Source organism: Coturnix japonica, chromosome 1, assembly GCF_054131305.1.
Source record: "Coturnix japonica strain WE chromosome 1, WE-NBRP24, whole genome shotgun sequence".
Taxonomy (NCBI): domain Eukaryota; kingdom Metazoa; phylum Chordata; class Aves; order Galliformes; family Phasianidae; genus Coturnix; species Coturnix japonica.
In genome coordinates, this window is record NC_140663.1 from 66466235 (window position 1) to 66485650 (window position 19416).

Below are 19416 nucleotides of genomic sequence, written 5' to 3' on the forward strand. Positions count from 1 at the left end.
AAAAAAAATTTACTATGCCAACATGTCAAACTAAAACACAGTCTATGAATATGCTGTATATACTCAAAAGAACATGCAGTAACTTGAACAGATAATATTAACTCAAAGTACTCAAGCAGAGATCTTTTCTAACTAAATATTCAGACAGGAGATTTGGATAATTTTTTGCTATTTATTTATTTTTAAAGTAATGCTGCTGGAAAAGTAAAATTTCATCCAAAAGCGTGAGCTTCAAAATTAAATAAGTCACCTTGATTTGTATTTTAAAAAGATGCTTTTCTCTTCATCAAAAAACGGAGCAGTAAAGATCAAAATAAAGAACACATTTAAGCATAACAGTTAAATATTATGAAAGGGATATTGTTTTTCCTTCAGTGGTTGTATGGGAAACTGTTGATCACATCCTGAACCTCTGATTAACCACCTGAGGCAAGCAATGAGTCAATTGCAGGAGCAAAGGTGAAGGTAATTCAGGTGAAGGAAGGGGTGGAGCTCTCCCAGATCCCATTTGAGGGCTGACTGCCACTAAGGCAGGATGTCTTTCTCTGCAGATTGTTCTTTTGTGGAGTTTACTATAAACTTTCAACACTGAGAGAGTATTTTCCACTTATTTTTCCATTTATCATAGATTATCTCTCTCACAATAATCTCTCATATGAAGCATCTGTTTAACCTCTGTTTACCTTTTGACTGTATAATTGTATAGCTGTATGGTGGTATATAGAGAATTTACAACAAAGTGGTCCGGTTTAGGGAATACTATTCCATTTTTAGATAACAATAGCTGATGGATGGCCATGGATACATGGAAGAAAACCAGTAATACATACTAACACACAGAACAGAATCATAGAATCACAAGGTTGGAAAGGACCTACAAGATCATCTACTCCAAAACAACTTAACACCTTAATAAAACAAATAATGCTTCTATGTCCTCCCTTCTTCCAAGTATTAACTGGAAATACAGATTCTATGACAGTTTAAATTGAGGTAAGCTAAATGTAATTCTGGGGCTTCAAAAACAAATTCATATTTGAAAATATGATTTTTCAAAAAAGCAAAAAAAAAATTGAAGCTATTTCCTTTCTCTCCATGAAAATTGACATACAATAAACATACCTTCACTTTTTAATAAAAATTGTCATTTATCATCTAGACTTGTAATCTGGAAACTATCATCAGATCACAGTGTATTTTATATTACAAGAAAAGGGAGTATGTCTGAGTAATTTAAACATAGCTGGTATCTGCTGAGGAGTCTTCAAAATAAAAGTAAATTATTTTTTTAAGTTAACAAGAAAGATGCAAAAATAACAAACAACTGTTAATAGACAAAATAAACTTCTCAAATCCATCTTAAACACTGCAATGCAGACTGTCAGAGTATCTTTGAAACTGTAAAAACAATTTAAAACATTTTACTGTAAGCTCTTATTCTAAGTTTTACCTTGGCCTGTTTCAAATGTGACTGATTGTTACAACTGTGCTCAGAATGCATAAAGAGTTTACATTTTTTATGCTTTCTATAGCAATTAAGAAAAAAAAATAATTTCATCCGTTCAAATTAGCATGTACCACTGGGGCAGCGTGTGTGTTGTTGAGGAGGAATTAGAGAGGAGCAGGTGAAATGGGTTCTCTTCAAGGAGACAATTTAAATGGAACAGTTTCCAAAATTAAGTGTAACTTGGGTCTATTTTTGAAATTTGCAAGCATATTAATTCCTGCCTTTTCTCCTTTCAAAGAAAATGATCCTTGAACTAGTACTGGTTTTTTCCCACACAAGCAAAGAATAAGTCAGACCTCGTTATACACCTTACAAGCAGTACATACGTGCATCTATCAATCCATCAAGGTCTCTGTAGGTATCAAATTTATTAGGAGAGGAAGAGAGAGAAAGAAAGAGGAAAAAAAAAAACAAACAAAACACTGCACTATCTATACCATAATATGTGATAAAAGATTATGTAAGAGAAAGTTTACACATGTAGTGTATATAGTACTAAAATTTAAAGTCATGCAATTTAAAGTCAAAATCCTTCCTTCTAGTCACACCACAAAATAAATGAAATCAATTCTAATAGCACATTTTGGCAAGTATTTAATGATGAAATACTTAACTGGAAAGAACAACAGCTGGGCAACTGTACACAGAAATTTGGATATCTTTTACCATCTTATTTCATCTTATTCAAAAATCTTGCAAAGGAACAAAATGAACTTAAAATCAGTGTGTACTACACCACATTTATTTGCAAGCTAGCAGAACTTGAGAAGCTACAGCCTTTACTGAAAGTTCTTCAAGCAACAAAAGCTCTACACAGTACTGGGTAACAGGTGCCAAATAATTCATTCTATAACCAATATTTTCCTAAATTGATATATACTTTTTGGTATCCCCTATCCTATGAATATTTCAGCTGTCATTATAGTAACGAAAGAGGTTTTGTTCTTATTCTTCTTCATAAAGTTCTCTATGTTCAAAACTATTTACAGAGAAACTACTGTTACTCCACCTGGATTGTCACAGGTTCCCAGGAAAAGGTGGGATCCACCCAAGAGTACTGAGGGAGATGGTGAAAGTGACTTCCAAGACACTTTTCATCATTTTTCAGCAGTCCTGGTCAACAGAGGACATCCTGGGTGACTGGAGACTTCTTAATATGAGTCACAATTAGAAGAAATGTTGTCCGGGGCGTGGGAGGGGGGGAAGGGTGTTGGGAAATTACAGGCCTGTCAGCCTGAACTCACTATTGGGGTATCTTCGCTGGGTAAAAAAAAATGTCTGGATAGACAAACTCAGAGCGTGGTGGTAAACACTGGTTACTAGCGGAGTTCCTCAGGGGGCAGTACTGTTTAATATCTTTACTGATTATCTGGACAAGGCGATTGAACACAACTTCAGTAAGTTTGCAGATGACACCAAGTTGGGAGGAAGCATCGGTTTGCCTGGGGGTAGGAAAGCCCTGCAGAGGGATCTGGACAGGCTGGATCCATAGGATAAGGCCAACAAATGAGGTTCAACAAGATCAAATGTCAGGTCCTGCACTTTGGTCGCAACCTCAGGAAATGCTACAGGCTTGGGGCACAGTCCTGGAAAGCGGAGCGGTAGAAAAGAATCCGAGAATATTAGTTAAGAGCTAAGTGAACATGAACCAGCAGTGTACTCAGGTGACCATGAAGGCCAATGGTGTATTTCAGCAGTGGTGATGGCAGATCACTTCTAGTGGTACCAAATCTTTACAAGCACAGTATGCAGGCTCTTGTTCAACACCAGCAAAAAATGCATAGCTTACATAGGTGACTATGTTAGAAAACAGTGTTTTGTAACTGAGAATTTGCTCTACCAAATAGTGCAGTCTTTGTATCTCTTGTAGTTTCTGCAGAAATAAATAGGAGGCATTACTTCCTAAGCAGCTTACCTATTAATTTCATATATTTGCAAAACACAGGCATATTACATTTTTTTTTCTTTTCAGATGAGCTTAAAAAGCACTCCATAAATTTCTTCCTTGTATTTTTTATCTGGTTGAAACAGATGATGGCCAACTGTATATTCTTCTGTTTCAGACTGACAGCATATATACATCCTTGGCCTGTGTTTACGCACTAAAATAACTATATTAAAGACCTTTAAGAACACAGTAATACATAAGTAGCAGAACAATTCTTTATTACATACCAAAACTGGAGGGACAAAAAATATACAATCATACTCAAACACTATTGTTTTCAACATTGGTAATGCCACTGTTAATGGCTTCTACAGAAACTATGTAGTACATTAAGTCCCTTTTAAGTTCTTGGCTGACATAAAAGCAACAGTTCACAAACACATTCTGGGTCAGTCTCAAAATAAGTAGTTTTCCCAGTTGGAATAATTCGCTTTTTGAATGTTTTGTGCTTTAATATATGCTCAAGAACCTTTTATCCTTTGTTTAGAAACAAATTATCTTTTAACACTATCAGTCTTCAGTGCTCATTGCATTTTACAGACTACAAGCCATTGTCTCCAGTACAAGTTGTTCTCCTTCATAGTTCAAAGGGAAGATGAACAGAGGCAAGAATAACAATTAGAAAACATCCTTGCTACCAGCATAACTACTTCAATTATTTTTTCCTAAAGAAAAATGAAAACAGTAACAATAAAACAAGCAACCCACCACACTGTAGCAGAATCACATAACATTAGTTTACAACTAAATATATATAAAGATTTTCCATCTTTTCCAGAAGGTCTGTACGAAAGTAGTAATATTCCTGGGAGTTTAAAGGTAAGAAAATTGGACAAGACCCAACTTATGTTTCACTGTATCTGAAAACTTACCTAATAAATATTAAAGTATTAGAATGCCATATGGTGACAAAAAAAATAATATATATATATATATAGCTATATATATATATAGCTAAAAGATTAAAATTTGCTTATTTGATCAAATAAGTACTGAATAAACTATATTTTAGGAGTGTTATTGAAGCTGGTAGTGTTACCCTAAAATAATAATTTTGTCTCATTGTTCTATAAACTAGCCGAGATTAGTTTTTTTTATTGTAAACTAGCATAATGATTTGAGCAAGTTTTTTTGTTACATGAAATTTAAAACTTCATGAAAACATAATTGAAGTTTTATTTTATAAAGACTAAAGTTAGTAATTCAAACTATAGTCACTCCCATATCTTAGCTGAAATACATATAAACAGTGAATTGTGATCATTTCAATGACAAATAAAAAACAAACTGATTTTTCTTCAAAATGTTCAGTATATGGCTGTGAGTATCAATATCTGCTCACACATACACAGGCATTAGAAATAAGCTTTTCTTTCTAGGAATCGAGAATGCTTTTATAATTATCATGTCCATTCCTGTTTCAAGGCTTGAAAAATCTGCTAGACAATATCTGTAACAACACAATCAACACGAAACATTTGCCTTCTATATGCATACAAGCTAAGACTGACACAATTCACAAGCAGCTTATGAAAAACTTCAGAGGAGTTCTATAACAACTCCAACCTTATAATCTATTTGGGAATGGTCATCCTGACATGAAAAAGTCAATGTAAATCAATGAAGTTAATTCACTGAGTTCTTCTTCAGAAGGTTGCTTAAAAAGAAGTGTATGGATAACTTAAGTCTACTGCTCCAAACTTATTTTACGTACCCTAAGACCAAATTTTCCTTTTTAAGACTTCACTGAAGCAATGACTAGAAGCCAGAAAATTCATTTCATTCATTCCAAAAATAAGCCTGTCAACTGAACAATTTAAAGGGCAAAAGGCAGCTATCTCATAAAAGCAAAATTTATCCCAAATTTGTTTGGAGGAAGAAGCACAATTCCCACTGTATGCTAAGACACATTATGTTTTATGTTATTCTACATTAAGAAAATTAACTAATTTTGACATTATGTTAAAATCATACCACTTCTGGGCACTCAAATCTGGAAAGCAGGTACCACTGCTTCAGCGACATACAGGGAATAAAGGAAAGAGATTATGGCTGCAACAAGCATAACCAGAAATGCTAAAGCCTAAAACTTAAACTATTACTTTTTATTAGCACAAGTGATGGTTATTTGCATATTAAACATATATTTTATACAACAGAAAAATAACTTCTGCCCTCAATTCTCATGCACTCTTCTTATGATAAATATGTAAGTAAAAAAGAAAAAAAAAAAAGAAAAAAAGAGATTAATTGTAACAAAGTTACACTGCCTGAAAACCAACTTGCAGCACATTCTAGATAGTCTATCACTTACAGTGTACTTAAAGGCAGATTTAATTTGCATGACTTAAAACTTACTGTCTGCAACCTGAAACCCCTATACTAGAAAAAATACAGCTGAAAAATAATATCAAGGCTGGTTTAACAAGAGGTTTTTTTCCTCCATTATTACAACTAATTGCTTTTATCTAAGTAGAAAGATCTTTCTTATACCAGCATTTAAAGGAATCAAAAGTTGCACAGATTTACAATAGCAGATTACAGAACAGAAGCATACCAGATTCACTGCAGAATGAAACAACCACCTTGTGAATCTACATGGACTGAAATAACATGAAAAAGAAGGTATTGAGAGCTCTAAAGATTCACAGAAAACTTGTTTCCATCATACCACAAACTTTTTCCATTTGGTGTTGCAAGCCTTCCTGGAAGTTGGCTTTCAGGAAGCCAGGAGGAAGCAAGCCAGCTGCTCAGACATGCATCACACTGAGATGTCTTAGCAAGCCTATAAATACTTGAAGAATGCCAGTTATTGCCCTCAGGACTGCTATCCATTTGTTCATCTGGACCAGAAATAAGCATTACAGTGCAATTGTATTTTGGTACTCAGAAATCCATGCAGCTATCACCTTGAACATCAGGCTGACACCACATAAGCTGCTAACTGTCTAGAGAATCACCTGGGTTGGAAGGGACCTCAAGGATCATGTAGTTCCAACCCCCCTGCCTGGCAGGGCCACCAAACATACACCTTTACTAGATCAGGTTGCCCAGGGCCCCGTCCAACCTGGCCTTGAACACCTCCAAGGACGGGGCATCCACAACCTCCCTGGGCAGCCTGTTCCAGGGCCTAACCACTCTCCTAGTGAAGAACTTCCCCCTAACATCCAACCTAAATCTTCCCTCTTTTAACTTAAAACCATTTCCCCGTGTCCTGCTATTGTCAGCCCTTTCGAAGAGTTTACTCCCCTCCTGGGAGTAAGTTCCCTTCAGGTATTGAAAGGCTGCAATGAGGTCACCCCGCAACCTTCTCTTCTCTAGGCTGAACAAACCCAACTCCCTCAGCCTGTCCTCATAGGGGAGGTGCTCCAGCCCCCTGATCATCTTTGTGGCCCTCCTCTGGACCCTTTCCAAAGTCTCTATGTCTTTCTTGTACTGAGGGCTGCATACCTGGACACAGTTCTCCAGATGGGGCCTCACAAGAGCTGTGTAGAGAGGGACAATCATCTCCCTTTCCCTGCTGACCACTCCTTTCAAGTCCTACCAGTACAAAGGTCACTACCGCACTTGCTTGAAGACATCATCTATCCTACAAACACTCTTTGAATGATCAGCAGACTACTTCCTGTAATAGTGGCAGAAAAATTGACATCCTAAACAACAACAACAAAAAAAAACAACCACCACCATAAAATACCAATACACTTGCACCAACGCTTACTCAGACACACATTAGGCATATGGAGGCAGAACAAAATAATGCAGTGAAGACACATATGCAGAAGAGCAAAATACAAAGAGCAGGAGAAAATAGCTACAAAGAAATGAGAAGTCTAAGCTACACAACTCCACATCAATAAGTCTTCAAGTATCATGACAAAAAAAACAAAGAGTCCACTAAAATGATGCAATAAAAAGGCAAGACAAACATCCATAGTGTGCAATTGATGGGCAAAATGAATTACTCAGACAGAAAAAAATAATTGCTTACAGAATAAATTACAGCCTGCTGAGAAGAGCTAAAGCTGCATACAGAGTTCATGAAGGAACTATCCCAAAGCAAAAGGTAAAGCTCAGATGCTGAGATACCAACAGGAGACTGTCAGACCTATTATAAAAAAGTTAAATCTACTGAAGTAGATTTAGTACTAAAATGCTTTAAGACTGGATTTATAGATAAGTTTTTAGAGGCTCAGTGATTCAGACGGATATTCAGAAACACTTCAATACTTAGCACCCTTTATATAGGCAGATATTAACTACATAGACAGCATTGAAAATCTTACTAGATATTTCCCCGTAATGTAAGATTCCTGTTGATGTTAGAAACCTTGCTCACAAACACTTCCCCCCCTCAGAAGCAAATGGGCAGAGGCCATTTCCAAAGCTCTGGGCTACAGAACTACCTACAAGACTCTCTTTTCCACCGCCATCAGTTTTCTAGTGTAAAGACTGGAAAAAGCAACAGTTCCACCTAAGTATTTTTATAATCCCCTTTTGAGCATTCCCATAGCCACATGCCCACACTACATGGCCACCATTAGTACAGGTGCCCCTCTGTGCTAGTCTCAACCAACGCGGGCAAGCTGCCCTCAGAGCACGAGACGGAACGTGGCTTCCACATCCCGCCTCAGCCGTTTCAGCGACCGCCCCCGTCATACGCCGGCACGGCCGTAAAAGTTCGCTGACGTCCCCAGACGCTCCCGCAGGGGCCGTGCACGCGAAGCCATTCGCTTCGCTCTCTACTCGTACAATCCATCCCCCATCCGCGATCCCCCCATGCACTGCGGCCTCACCCGGATGCGGATTTCACGCTCGCCTCTCCGACCCGCCCCCTTCTCCGCATGCACGCATACGTGCGCGTGCTCGGCGCCGACGGCTTATGATTGGGTGTCGGTGCGGGAGCGCGCTGCAATCAGCGCAGTGCTGGTGATGGGCGCTGCTGTGCGATGGGATGTGAGATCAGCAGGCTGAGGGAGTTGGGTTTGTTCAGCCTGGAGAAGAGAAGGTTGCGGGGTGACCTCATTGCAGCCTTTCAATACCTGAAGGGAACTTACACCCAGGAGGGGAGTAAACTCTTTGAAAGGCCTGATAATAGCAGGACTAGGGGAAATGGCTTTAAGTTAAAAGAGGGAAGATTTAGGTTGGATGTTCTTCAAAAGGACTGTGGTTAGGCCCTGTAACAGGCTGCCCAGGGTGGGTTGTGGATGCCCCGTCCTTGGAGGTGTTCAAGACCAGGTTGGACGGGGCCCTGGGCAACCTGATCTAGTAAAGGTGTATGTTTGGTGGCCCTGCCAGGCAGGGGGGTTGGAACTACATGATCCTTGATGTCCCTTCCAACCCAGGTCATTCTGTGATTCTGTGATACATCCTCACAGAAAATGAATCAAGAGCTGACTGGGCAGTGAAGATCAAACCACCCCCCGGTCTGGCTAGGAGGGGATCATCTTCCAGGTAGTCCTTTCTGTATCTGCCATAAAGTGCTGAGAAGATATGGCATAAAGTTACAGTGACCTTGGTTGACATTCCATAATAAGATAAATCAGTTCTGAGCCACTGTACGAAAGAAGCATGGACATACTGAAGAGAGTGCAGAAGAAGGCCACCAACATGCTTAGGGGTCTCAAGTACCTCTCTTGTGAGGAGAAGCTGAAAGAGCTGCAACTACTCAGTCTGGAGAAGAGGAGTAAAAGGTGTTTGGCAAAAGAAGTTCTCCTTCTGGTTCTACCTTTCTTTATATTCCTCATCACATGAATATAAACCCAGTGTTCCAGAGCTTCCCAGTTATGTACAGGCATTTGAAACAGGATGGTTTGTTAGCCTTCGTAGTCTGACTCTTATTGGCTGGCTGAAAGTCTGAAACTTCATCTTCCATTCGAGCATAGACCGTGATCCATTGGGTACACCAGAGTACTTAAACACTTCTGCTCATTAGCTCCCAGTATTTCTTCAGGCTCACCTCACTGTTTTGGGAAGAAATTGTGTTGTCAGCACAGTATTTTTCATTAATATTTTAATGATATAAAATGTGTCAATTTAAGATGACATTTACTGAATTATTTCAATGCTGAGGGAATGACACCGCTAGTGCCATTTCCTAAGTAACTGAAGAATATCAACTAAAGTAAGACTGCAATTTTGTTAGGAAGATGCACAATAAGATTACAGTTTCTTGTGGAGTTCCTAAGAACTTATAATGAAAATAGTGGCTAATATTCTGAGACTCTTAGTTTCCATAAAATTTGAGTATATGCATAGTAAACTATATTAGTCTAGAAAACAAATTAATAAACTATTAAACTTATCTTTCCTTGATTTAAAATGCTCAAAAGTTTATTCAAACAGTACACAAGAGTCTTCTATCCTTAATTTATGTATCGCCATCACAAAAGAGGAAAGCATTTCCAGTACTCTAAAACAGCTCAAAAAGTAAATCAAATATTAAAGTGTTATGCTTTTTTTCTCACTTACAGTAATGTTTAGATTATACGAAATCAATTTCAGTATCAATTCTGTGCAATTTAGGTTAGTGTAATGCAAGCCTCTGTATTTTGTTGTTTGCTGGTTTGTTGTTCTTTTTTTTTCCCTACCCCAAATTAAGTGGGAAAAATCCTTTAAGTCTATAATTTTCCAAATGTCTGTATTTTATGGTTTTCATGGGGTCTGATGTGGCTTTGTTCTGATAATCCACTTCCTTGCTCAGTTGCCACACTAGCCATGGAAATGTACTGCTATTGGTGAATTTATTTCAGCCTTTTTTCTTGGTATAGATAACTCTACCATTTGTTGGATATCCTGATTGAGACAGACCTTCAGCAGTAATTGCTGACATTCTTCAAAAGCTAGTGTACTTTGGGAAACTAACAGACAAAGACACAAAACTGAAATGAAAAAGTTAATTTGCCTCAGTTTCAGACTCACTCACTAAACCTGAAGAGAATAACATAGTAAATGTTAGTAAAAAAAAAGGAAAGAAAAAAATGGATGAAAAAATACATTGCAAGCCATATACTTATTAAAGCTTTTTAAAGTAATCAGGAAATAGGAGCCATGTAGGAGGCTTATATTTTCAACTGATTGAATATAGCAGTTACTGAAAGAGTGCTTGTATTTGATATCTGTTTTCAACTTCAAATTACATTTCCCCCTAGAGTTTTATGAAATATGAATAAAAGACATTTTTTAATGCCTAGATTAATGAAAAAATCAAATGTACAATTGCACTTAATTTATATTGAATCGTTTTAAGAGCAGAAATTTCTTCATGAATTTATTTTGAATCATTTTAATATATCAATAATATCAAAAACAAATGCATTTCACAGTATGAAATTTTGGGCTGTTTCTGTGGGTGGTTTTTTTTTGTTGGTTTTTTGTTGGTTTTTTTTTTCAGATGTTAGCAAAAACATTATTGTAAATAAACAAATTCATATTTGAAAATATGGTATTTTTTGAAAAAAGCAAAAAAACCCCAAAGCTATTTCTTTTCTCTCCTTAGAAATTGACGTACATTAAACTTTTCTTCATTAAAAAAAAAATGTCATAAACTTCTCAAATCTGTCTTAAGCTAACTGTATTACATTCAGCAGACTGACAAGAAAGTTGTCTTCAACACGTTGCAAGAACCGTCTGGACCGCGCATGCCTGGCCACATTGCTCATCCAGCAAATAATTGAATAATTGGATAATTGAAGTCCCCCATAAGCACCAGCACCTGGGATTGTGACACTACTTCCAGTTGCTTATGGAAGGCCTCATAAACCTCCTCCTGAACAGTGGGCCTGTAGTACTCACCCATTCAGCATTTAAAGCCAGGTTGGATGGGGCTTTGAGTAACAAGGTCTAGAGGGAGAGTCCCTATTTATAGCAGGTGGAGTTGGAACTAGATGATCTTAAATGTACCATCCGCTCAAATCATTCTATGATTTTATGGCCAAGTAGGTGCTGGTATTCAACTCAAGTATCATACTCTGTCTGCAGCCTCAAGAGTCATGCAGTCCTTAGCATACTTATTTAAAGAAGCAGACACTTTACTAACTTTGTCCAATTGCTACAGCTTGTATGCTTCTAAAGTGACACAATGCTACATGTTGGGTAGATTTTAGTTTTCTTTCTTTTTTTTTTTTGGGGGGGGGGGGGGGGGGAATGGGGGGAATGGGGGGGGAAGGGTTGTTTTAGAGGGTGGGGGTAAATTTTTGTTTGTTCATCATCCTTTTGAAACTGAAGTTGGTGATCTGTTTTTCAACTACATTTTTTCCAAGTTTATTTGATTTATTGATTTTTGATTTTCATGCTGGTCTTTTAAAATCATTTTTTGCCTCTGAGAGCAATTTATGTACAGTACTCTCAGTTGAAGTCATCTTTTCCTACAGTATTTTAGTTTCCCTCATGTAGTGTTAAAATGAATAAATATTTGAGTTCATAGAAATTCTAGAGAAAACAGTATTGCACAAAGAAATCACCTAGTTAATCATGGTAAACTGCATAAGTGCAGGGAGTTTGTTTAAGCTCTGAGGGAAATGTCCAAGTCATTTTTAAAGCCATTACAACCATACTTGCAAGCACTTTAACCTTTAAAGTCAGATATCATCAACAAGAACTATGGCTGTGTTCTTCAGATGGTGGCTAATGTACACACATTTTTTTAGGATTTAAAAGAGTGAACAAACAAGAAACATAAATTTTCTCCACACCAAGTTCAAGAATGCTGAACTGTGTCCAAAAGAAATAGTTTCTGAGGACCAAAGTTTAGCCTTTTGAAAATCATTCTGTTTTTCCATTTGGGTTTCTTAGAACATCAGTATTCAAAACATCCGTGGATCATTCTGAAACATAATTTTATTTCTAAAATAATCAGTACCATCTCAACAATACTGCCAAAATTTATAATGTTAAGCACTAAATTCTGATTTCTTGAAGTCAAGAGGTAAATTCAGTGATACAATAGTCTTCCAAAGGTTCTTAGGTCATCTTCCTAACGTTTTGCTGTGTTGTTAATTTTATATATTGACTTTAGTATTTCGTAAGTACACACAAAAGAAGACAGATTTTCAAGCACTACTAGATTTATCTTATTAATATGGTATTATAGAGACTTCCCTAGGAACTGGAGAACAGTTAAGTCTTAATGATTTGTTTACTGATATATTGAATTGCTGAATCATTTACTTCTAGTACCTCTACTTAGGCCACCAATATTTGAAAGGTAGGGCTTTATCTTGGCTGATAACCAGAGCTTTAAAATAGGTATGATGGGGGAAGGGTGTGTACATCCAAGTAACTAAGAAGAGACAGGTAGCAACAGATGGTCTAGAACTCTCTCTTCCATGCCTTTCTCTTCTGACGAATGTACTCGTAGAACCCTTGTTATTTTTCACATCCCTCACCAAATTCAGTTCCATCTCTGCCTCTGCTTTCCTGATCCCATCTCTGCTTGTCTGAATGGCATCCTTGTATTCTTCCCAGACCACTCATCCCTGTTTCTGATGTCTATTTCCTTTCTATCCAATGGTTTAACCAGCAGGTCCTTATTCAGTCATGCCGGTTTCCTGCCTCTGATTGCTGTGGGATCTCAGAAAGATGTCCTTGAGCTGCCAGCTCTGTTCTGTTCCTATGTCCATAAGGATGGTTTCCCAGGAGACCTCATCCCATAAGTCCTTAGACAGGCTGAATTTCACTCCTCTGAATTTCAGAGTCTTAACTCTGATTTTTGCTTGGTCCATAGTCCTTGAGATCACAAACTCAGCCAGGGCATGATTCCTACAGTCCAAGTTACCTCCAATCTTAACCTCTTGAATGAGCTCTTTGTGAACTCCTGGTCCAGTAACGCATCACTTCTGGTTGGTTTGTCCAGTACCAGGACCAGGAATTTATCCACAACAGACTTGGAGTTTCTTGGATTTCTTGCTACACATTGCATTGTTTACCCAACAGACAACTGGATAGTTGAAATCCGCATCAGGATGAGACTACAAGAGTAACACCACTCATAGTGGTCAACAAGCTCCCGTTGACTGGGAAGCTTGTAGTAGGTTGCTACCACCAGATATCATTAATTGATCCAGTCCCTAATTTTTACCCAGAAGCTCTCAGCCTGATCATAGCTGTTTTTTAGCGGCTTCTCTTCACAGTATCTTCTCTTAACATAGAGAGCAACTCCTCACCCTTCCTGTTCTGCCCATCCCTTCTAAAGATCTTACAGCCCTCTGTCATAGTAGTTCCATTGTGAAATGAACTTCCTTTTTGCTAGCATCCATTTCTCTAGACCAAGTAGTCCCAATTCCTTCAGCCAATCCTCATTTATCCTATGTTCTCATCACTTTACCCCTTCACCAGATTTGTTGTTTCTCTCTGAATATACTCCAGCAATTCAGTATCTTTATTGTAGTGAGTGGCCAAAAACTGAGTATAGTACTAAGCACCAAAACTTGTGTGGCCTCACCATTTTGATCCACAAGGCCACAATCACTTTCCTTGTGCTGCTGCCCACACTATTTCTGATGCATGCCAACATGCTGTTGATTTTCTTGGCCACCTGGACATGCTTCTGGCTCACATTCAGCCAGCTTCCAACCATCACTGCTATGTTCTTTTTCACCATGCAGCTTTCTAACCACTCTTCCCCCCAGCTTTTATCACTGCATGAACTTATTGTGACACAAGAGCAGCACCTAGCATTTAGTCTCATTGAATGCCATACATTTGGATGCAGCCCATCGATCCAGACTATCCAGATCCTTCTGCAAAACCTTCCTACCCTCAAACAGATCATCACTCCCAACAACTTGGTGTTGTCTGCAAGCTTACTAAGGGTACACTTAATCCCTTCATCAATATTTTTAGTAAAGATATTAAGCAAAACTGGTCCCAGTACTGAGCCCTGGGGAGCACTAACTGCCAACTAGATTTGACTCCATTCACAACAACCCCTTGAGCCCAGCCATCCAGCTAGTTTTCTACCTGAGAAACAGTACATCCATCCAAGCCATGAGGAACCAGTTTCTCCAGGAGAATGACAAAGGGAAAAATTATCAAATGCCTTACTGAAGTCTGAATAAACAACATCCACATCATTTCCCTTATCCCTAAGTAAGTCATCGCTCCATAGGAAGATACCAAGATAGTCATCAACTAGTTGTCCTGTACATGCTGTGTTGACAGCGAAGTAACCTTCCCATAATCTTTCTTGGCACCAAGGTCAGACGGGCAAGCCTATAGTTCCTTAGGTACTCCTTCCTGCCCTTGTAGTAGATGGGTGTTACGTTTGCCAGCCTCCAGGCAGCTGGGACCTTCCCCATTATCAAGGGCTGTTGGTAAATTATTCAAAGTGTCTAGTCAAGCACTTCTTCCAGTCAGTCCCATTTGAGCTGATCCCACCCGGCTCCATAGACCTGTGGGTCTCCAAGTAGCATTGTATGTCACTAACCTCTTCCCCTTGGATCATAAGTAGTTAATTCTGCTCCTGATCTCTATGTTCCCAATGAACAGGCTGAGTACCCTGAGAAGAATTTATATCGTTGATAAAGACTGTTGCAAAGAAGACATTAAGTATCTCAACCATTTCCTCATCTTGTCACTGTGTTTCCCCTTGCATACAGGAGTTCCCCTTTGTCTCCCTTCCACTGTCCATATACTTTAACATTTTTAATTGTCTTTCACTGTAGTGGTCTAGTTAAGCTCCAGATGGTCTTTCATCCTTCTAATTTCCTCCCTGAATAGCTTCGATCAGCATTTTTGGAGATAGTCTTCCTGAGTTGCCTGCCTATTCTCCCAAAGGTTATGAACTCTCTTTTTTTCTTTCTGAGTTCCAGAAAAAGTTTTCTGTTCAAACAGGCTGATCTTCTTCCATGCTTGTCTTTGACATATAGGGACAGCCTCCTTCTGTGACTTCAATGTTTCATTCTTGAAGAATGTTCTAGATGTCTTTGTTCTTTTCAACTGTTCTTTTAAACCTCCCAAGGCACACTGTAAACCAGGTTCCTAAATAGACCAAAATTAGCCCTGCAAAAATCCAAAATAGCAGTTCTGTTGACAGCCTTCCTGGCTTCCTCAAGGACCAAGAACTCTATTGTCATTGTTGTATCCAAGATGACTTCCATCCAGCCCATAACCCATGAGACTTCCCATTTACAAGCGGCAACTCAAGTGAGCCACCTTCCTCAGTTTGTTTGTAATTTCTATTACAAAGACAAGATTAAATTAAAACTTATTGCATCTTACACTCAAAAAGTGCCAATATGACATTAGAGTAGTGCTCCTTCTGTCAACAATCATTCTGCCAACATTTGCAGATTGTATATTAAGTAACTGAAATACTGATCCTTTTGGCATCTTGTTAATAGTTGTGGTACTTTTAATTTAAACACATTTAGATTCACCACATTTCCATTTAGATCACTGATGTCCACAATTTCTTTCTTGCTGCACCCTTTCTTGGATAGAATTTTAGAATTCTTACATCAACAAAATGCAGGTTCTTTGCTAGGAACAGAAGTCTTTAGAGTCTTCCATACATGTCTGAGGCCTTGTTCTTATTTTTCAGACCCTAATGAGTCTCATGGAGACTGTTTCAAGATGCAGGGTTTGCTTCCAGTATCTGATCATGATTATGTGTCTTCCATTTCCTCATGTATCTAAGGATACCATAGGTGTGTCTTCATTAGTATTTTAGTACTATGTATGTGCCTTTAGGTGAATCTCTCAATTGACTTCACTTAAAAAAAAGCCCTTCAGATCATGGAGTAGTCTTGGAATACATGAGCTACATTTGTTTTGAAAGAAACTAAGTTGGAAGATGCTGTCAGGAGCGTACATAATACATACCAGCTGTTAATGATGTTCAATCTATCAGACCACATAGAGCTAGTCCAAAGTAAAACCCCTGAAATATCAGCACTAATAGATGTGGTTTTGCCAAACTGTATTTCTGTGGATGTTGCAGATAGGTTCTCAAACAGCTTGTCAAAATATCTTTGCAACATTTGCTGAGAATTTTCAGAAAGTAATTTAAAGAATATAGCAGAATTTATGACTGGCAGTTTTAAATCCTTTCAAGATCTTTTGAAGTAATTTTTTTCTCAAGATGCCTAATATTTGATAGGGACTATAAACACCCTGGTAACACTTGTCTGAAAGGAATAAGTAATAATAAATAAAACCAATAACATATTTTTGCATCTCTTACTTCTTGACATAAATCTTCAGCAGGTTATTGTGAAATAGAAGACCAATCGTTCTGGGCTGCATTATCAAGGGTATAGCCAGCAGACTGATGGACACTTTTATACAATTTTGATGGAATTAATTCAGATTAATTAAATCATTGGAAAGTTTCGTATAATAGTGAATTCCAGTGATGAAAAGACAAAGATATCTGCTGCTACTGACATTCAGTAGATACTTTTCTGTTAATATTTCTGTTAATAAAAGTATTAGGCCAACCCTGAAGTTTTCTTCATTTCCTCATATCAGATTCACTTCTTATTTTGCAGCTGTGGATAGAAGATTTCTTCTTCCAGCACCCCATAGCAAGTAATAGAACATAACATAGTCATTTTGTAGCCTATAGCTAAGATGAAAACAGAACGTAAGTACAACAGAATCAGATCTTGTAACATATAATCACCACAAATATTTAGTTACTATCACATGTCTGTGTACCACTAACAGAAGGGGATTTCTACTCATTTGTTAAAGTGAGAATGAATGAATGAAAGACTCTATTGTTAACTAGTCTCAGATTGCAAAAGTATTTGCATTTGTATGAAGAAATTTGAAGTTGAAAAGTCTCTGTTCAATCTTGTCCACAGCTGTACGCACATACTTTCTAAAATCAGCAAGTGTTGGCTAGCTTTTTAACAGATAAATGACACATACAAAAATGTCTGGGAGCAAGATTGACCTCACACGCTGTAAGACTTGCCACTACCTACATTTTCACATTCCATAGGTATGGAGTGGGTAATCTAATTTGCACTAACACAAAAGTACAGTTTAAAATTCTGATAACTTTATTATTAGCATTCTTCTACATTGTATAATTTCCTTTATATGAAACAAAATTTGATTCCTATTTCTATTATTTCTTCATTCTGTACTGACTCTGTTTTGTTTTAATTTTCTGGTTCATATCAAGGAAATTAACAAAGACATGTGAGAGACATTTTCATCAGATAGCTTTTTATACATTTATTTTCTGTAATATGGTGTCTATATTCCTGTACTTTACCCTTCTAATCTGTTCAAACTTTTGATTTTTCCTCAGAGATCTGAAAGATCTGGAGAAGTGCAACCTCTGAAGGTGTGTAAAGACTGCCTTACTATCTTATCTTTATACTCATCCCAGGGTCAAGCAGATTGTGAATTTCCACTGTGGGAGGTTGGACTTTCTGTATGCACTGTACTTTTTCATGACAGACCCTCCACCAATCCTCAATGCTGTAAATTTACTACACTATGCCTGCGTAGTCAGCCAGATTTTATAGTAGTGATATACAACATTTTCAGTAATAGTCTGCAACTGGAATATGTATACACATCTGTTGGAAGGGGATTTCCAAAATCAGTTTCCTGGCTGGCAGGCTAGGGCCCCTGCCCAATGGCCTCACACATTGAATGTACAATGACAGCTGTGGCCTAACTTGCCTGTTTCACTTGTGGTTGTGAAACTGAATCACAAGTGTTCAGGGATTACATCACATAGATCACATCCAGTCTATTCTTCATGAAACAGGCTAACGTGTCCCTGCAGGGCTAGTTGTGATTTGGTATGTTTGCAGACAAATTCTTCATTTTTCAAACATCTAGTTATATTCTCCTGCTGTATCCAGCTCAGTCGTATACCCTCTTTGGCCTTCCTTCTGTGTCAGTTAACTGGCTAGAAGAAAAGTCTTTCTTCCTTTAACTATTTCCAGACAATTTACTTTTCACCTATACCCATACAGATGCTTTCTGTGTATATTATTATTTACTAAGCCATTTCATGTAGTAGGTTAATGCATCACCTGTCACCCCATTGTGCTAGCATACATCATTTTGTCTCCATGATCATTTAGCAAGTGTCAATAAGTACCGGTGGATGCCATTTTTTCTGCATGGAGTAATTCAAATACACTTTTGCTTCACATACTCTTCCATGTCAGATGTCATTTTGTCAGACTGCTCCTCTTCTTCCATCAGTCACATGGCAGCAAAATATAATGGAATATTGGCAGGAAGGTTCAACCTCTATTTTCATACCACCAGCATCTACAACTGACATTGTGCATCAACATAATGAAACAGGAGGCATTTCTTTCAGAGCAGCTCTCATACTTAACTATATGAAGATTATCCCAGAAAGCAAAAGTCTATTTCAGGTCTAATAGAGTTTTAGTAGAATGCTGAGATTATGTCCTCATGGAGTCACGCAACATACTCATAGGCAAATCAATGTAACTTAGAGGACTTGAGCCAGGGCAACTTAATTCAGATCCTACTCAAACTTTCCAGTGACCTTGTCCAACAATAGATCTGAAACAGAGAAGATCTCAATCTTTTCTTCTTGTTCTTTCTCCAATGCATAGTTTTTCTGCCAGGGAGCAAGCTGGCATATATTAATGTTAAGTCTGAACATGCATTAACATGTAAATAGTAAAGATGTTACAGGAACTAAATTTTAAGCTAGAGATGATGAAAAAATAACAGCTTGTGCTGCAGAACAGAGGCTGCTGACAGAAAACACGCTTTATTTAACAGATGACTGTTGTTCTGAAGTCCACTGACATATTTCATATATTGCTTTGTTACAGTTGATATTGTAAGGAGCAGTGGAAGTGAATATTTAGTATTGATAAAATCAACTCAGCTTCAGGAACATAGAGCCAAACCTGCTCTTAATTTTAAAGATAGGATTCTTTCTCAGAGATTCCATTTTATGTGGGGTAGGTGGGTTAATTTTTGCTTTTCTCCAAATAAACATCCT

The 19416-nt window shown here is 37.8% G+C and overlaps 1 protein-coding gene across 8 annotated transcripts in view; it reads right to left on the reverse strand.

Moving 5' to 3' along the window:
* Positions 1-8297, reverse strand: part of CCDC91 (coiled-coil domain containing 91) — a 170444-nt gene extending 162147 nt beyond the window's left edge. For all 8 annotated transcript variants that reach the window (XR_001557089.3, XM_085522459.1, XM_085522433.1 and 5 more), the window contains exon 1: positions 8252-8297. The gene's annotated coding sequence lies outside the window, so the exon portion shown is untranslated. The remainder of the gene's footprint in view (positions 1-8251) is intronic.
* Positions 8298-19416: the final 11119 nt, after the last annotated feature.